Source organism: Nymphaea colorata, chromosome 11 (assembly GCF_008831285.2).
Source record: "Nymphaea colorata isolate Beijing-Zhang1983 chromosome 11, ASM883128v2, whole genome shotgun sequence".
NCBI lineage: Eukaryota > Viridiplantae > Streptophyta > Magnoliopsida > Nymphaeales > Nymphaeaceae > Nymphaea > Nymphaea colorata.
Window position 1 is genome coordinate 648,944 of NC_045148.1, and position 4,608 is coordinate 653,551.

The following is a 4,608-nucleotide window of genomic DNA, read 5'->3' on the forward strand; positions in this document are numbered from 1 at the left end:
AGCTGGGCATGGACCTACTGGGCTCAGTTTTAGTATATGTATAATTCTAACTTGGTTTCATATGGCTCCTAACCAGGTTTATGAAAAAATAATAGTTGTACTGAAAAAGGATGGTTTCCAAGGTGCAGAAACTACATTCTGTATGCCGTGCAGGCAAGTTGATGACAATAGGTCATCGGTCGCCTCAAGGTCTTGGGGCATGCCAATATTCATGTTAAATTCCCTCATTTGATCTTCCAAAATCACATTTTTCTAAAATAATAAGTATCAAAATGTCTTGTTTTACAGTGAGAACCAAGGTAAAATGGTATAATTGAATTTAGCACGTGCTAACCAAAATAAGCCCAGGAGTACTTTGTAGAAGAATATATGATCATAATGATGCGACGGATTTTGAAATTTGACTCTTAGATTGATTAGAAATGAACTTGTAAGTTGAGGTGTTCATTGAGAGGTCGTTTGATGGCCACAGGACAGGCAGAACAGGACACGCGTGTCCTGTTTAGTGAATTTTTTCATCAAACGTTGGACACAGGACAGGCTGGACAGAACGAACGACTGAGCGAAGGTATAAATAATTTTTTTGTCTCGTTCTATTCCGAGCTAACCCTCGGAACAGACAAGATAGAAATTCATCTCCCACCCATGACGACCCCGACCCCAACCCCGAGCCCTCGACCTCTGCCCCCATCTCCTTCTCCTCCACCTCCGCCCCCATCTCCTTTGCCTTTCTCCTCTTCTCCGCCCCCGACCTTACTTTCTCCTCCATCTCCGCCCTCGTCTACGCCCCCGAGCTGCCCTATTCCTGTTTCTCTCCTTCTCCTCCGCCGCTCGAGCTGCCCTAGCCCTCACCCTGTAGCACCTTCTTGTCTTCCTTGCCCCTCACGCTTAACGTCTCGCCTCCTTCAAACGTGCAGTGGATTGAAGCTGCCCCTTGCCCTTCCAATCAAGCAATCTGCAACCTCTCAGCCCAGCAGCTCATCAGCTTCCTCTTCTCCTCTCCTCAGCAGGAACGACAGCTCTCCGCAGCAGCGACTCTTCCACATCTCTGTCGAGGTTAGGCGCAGATTGCTTCTCTCTTTCTTTCTCTCTGTTGTTTTCCTTTTTCCTGACCGCAGGCTTACTCCTTTTTCTTGCCCTTTTTCCATTGCCGGTTATCATTTGCAGGCCACCAGCAGACCAGTCGTAGCTTCCGTTGCAGCCCCACAGCAGCTTCTCGTCGAGGTAAGGGCGTCCTCTTTTTTACAACAAAAATAAATCTATAACAGACAGGGTTTCATGACTATTGAGATTTTTTTGTTCGGTTGGTTCACATTGATACACTTCTATTGTTAAATTTGTTAGTTGGAACTTGTTTGCCTTCAATGAAATGATATAAATTGACCTACTGATATGAATTGATATGGTGTTGTGCTGTACTTCTTATAAATATATTTCATTCTTTGTCTGTCTTGCTTGAATTGGTTCTTGTACATAGCAATAGCAATTATCTGCTTGAACAGGTTAGGGGCTAATAACTGTTTGAGCCTCGCGAAGGATGATAGTTCATTCTCCTAATCCTTTTGAAAAGCCTGGTAAAGGAGACATGTAACAAGCTGTTCCTTTGGATGTGGCTAATCTACATGAGTAAGGCCAAAGAAAACTCTCATTGAAGTGAAGAGGGCAGAACAACGAGCAGAAAAAAAAAACCATAACAGCTTCTATATGAATTTTCTAGACTGCCCTTGGCAGTGAACAAATCATTATTGTTATTTACGACAAAACAAAAATATTTATATGGTCCTTTCTAGGCATAGTAAGAACTGCTTAAGAAGATCACTTTAAGTAAAAAATAAACCAATCTAAACAGTTCTTAATTAAGTTTATGGTTTAAAGCACTGAGGGATTTTCTTCATATTAACTATCAAGAAAGAATTGAAACAGGGAATGGCAAATCTGTACCTTTAAATAGGGATGTCAACGGCTTGGATACACTCTTTACTGAATTGGATTTTATCAGACCTTATTTAATCAGATTTTGATTCAGACTGTTTTTTCACACAAATGGTCCGTTTTTTGTGTTCAACTGTAAGCCTCACGAAGTTCATTATACACTAAAATCTACTAATGGCTGGAAGTTTTAAACAATGGATTCCACAGGAGTTCGGAAATCAGATCACCAGCTTGGTTCTGAGATATGATGCTCCTCTCAAGTTCTATTGTGCATATAATTAGGTCCTCTCCTTGTAAAAAATGTAAGTGAATTTTCTGAACTTTTTTTCCTGACTACGCCACCATTTTTTAATAAGGTCCATTAATCTTTGCCAATATTTTGTTTATATTAATAAAAGGTAAGGTCCTATGAATAGTGTTTATCACACAACGTTTTCCATGATTTGTGCTGGACATTCAGCTTTGTGTTTGCAAATTTCATCAACAATATTTTGGTTTCCTGAGTTTCTGTTTAATCCATGTTTGTGTCTTTGTTACCTTTCTCATTGAGTCCTAAAGGGAAGGCAAAATCCACGTAGGAGATGAGTTGTTATTTGGTCCTGATGAGGCAATATCACAATTTATCAGGCAGTGGAGAAACATGGGAAAATTGTCTTAATAGAAATGAAGGACTCATTGAACAATGGAAATGAAAATGTGAAAGTGAAGCACTCAAATAGTTATATGAGTTAGATGGTCACTATAATAAACTTTCTTGTCATTTAAGATGATACACATATTTTTTTTATTTTATTCTTTTTGTCTGTAAATTTGCATACCGTTGGATGGTGTGTATGTGTACATGTGCATGCATGATAGTGTGAAACAGTTTAGCAGAAAATTAAAAATCACCATTCCTTTCATATTTTCACTTTTTAATAAACCTTACTGTTATAATCTACATGATTTGTTTAATAGAAAGTGAATTTTGAATAATGTGATTACAACAAAGGACCATACACTGTCATAGTTGCAATGCTTTGTGAAGAGGTAAATCAAAGGACATCTCTGTTATCACTCTTATCATTCGCCTCAGCCACAGTTTTGCACCTGATATTCAACTTCAATCACAAGAAGAAATATTGCAAGATCTCAAAGCACATCCTGTTTCTGTTTGTTTAGCATGCGGCAGTTGTCAAGATGCAGGGAAAAATTATCTTGCTGCTTAGATGAGTAGGTGTTGTGTGAGGTTCCATGTGAATCTTGTGTGGCTCTGACTGATCATAAAGGAAGTGTCAAATTTTAGTAATATATGTTAACTTATCTCGAGCTGAATGTAGAGAAAATTAGTACATTTGATTAAGGAAAGACACCGTTGATAATGTGAAATTCAGTGACCTGAAGATTGGGTAGCACAATGTCATTTGTCAACTAATATTGATGGTTGGCAATTTCTTTCCATCAACATTTGGAGGTTTTAGTTCTACATGCTGCTAGCATGTAAAGTCTCGTGACCTTGAGAGTGGCTTGTAACCATTACACTCCTTTTGTCTAACTGCACAAAGCTACAAATGTTTAATTCATGTGCACTTGAAATAGGAGATAAATAGACGACAAAAATATCCAAAAATATAACTGTAATGTGTCTCTGTTTCTTGTGCACCATTTATATGATCACAGAAAATATGTCCCGAAGGTCTTTATGTTTAGCAGTGAACAGGTGTAAAGAGAGTTTTCTGATTGTAATGTTACAGAAAGAGAGTTTTCTGATTGTAATGTTGCAAAGAGAAGCGCCCATCCATTGTCTTATCACCTTCACATGTTTTCTGTGGACTTCATAGATTAGAGCTGACTCAGTTTAGATCAGAGCAAATGTCAGGAACAAAATATCGCCGATATTTTGGGGAAAAGAAATCTTTGTCGTCCAAATGCCGTCTATTTAACTTGCCATTGGAGATGTCAATGAACCAGATTTGAATTAGATGTACTCTTTAATATGTTTTTTTCATATATTCATATTGTTCAGATTGAAATTCCTATCCCAATAAAACAAAAAAAAATTTAATACCATTATCGTCGGATTGAAAAGAAATATTGTTTTAATTATACTTGATTATTTTAATACTTTATGGTGATAACCGAATTATTTGTATGTCTTTTTAATTTCTGAAATGCAGGAACCAGACGATGATGCATCTTCTCAAGTATTGCATGACTTTGATGAAAAGAGTAGTCTGCAGGACAGAAGACTAGTTATCTAGCAAGTTGTCATAGTTGTTTTTGTTTTATGGTTTACAACAATTGAATATTTTAAACAATTTGTACAGGACCATGGTGTTTTAGTTCATCCGTGGTGGTGAAGGTGTTGCCTGGGCATGATTCTGCCCTGACATGATCCTTTGGATGGTGGCTAGGTGCCTCTCTGTTAATACTTGTTAACATTGATAGGGAAAATTGTGAAAATCCTATGTATTTGATTAAATGTATGTTTTTTCTCCTTACAAGAAGAGTTCATTTGAAATACTTTCAGAACCGAGGTAAAGGGCGCACGCTCTTACATTATTTGAACGTGTTCCTTCCAATGTGATGTGAATGCTTCCTCCTTTGTTTACTGGTGTTTTGTATTGCTTCTTGATGTTTTGTATTGCTTTTTGATAAAAGGCTTCCAAGTTTTTTTTTTATTTATTGTTGATGAAG

General features: G+C 37.6%; 1 long non-coding RNA gene across 1 annotated transcript; it reads left to right on the top strand.

The window, feature by feature from the left end:
* Positions 1-676: 676 nt before the first annotated feature.
* On the top strand, positions 677-4,403 carry LOC116264842 (uncharacterized). The gene is made up of 3 exons (XR_004174932.2): positions 677-1,056; positions 1,168-1,224; positions 4,089-4,403. It is a non-coding gene; the product is annotated as an uncharacterized LOC116264842 (long non-coding RNA).
* Positions 4,404-4,608: the final 205 nt, after the last annotated feature.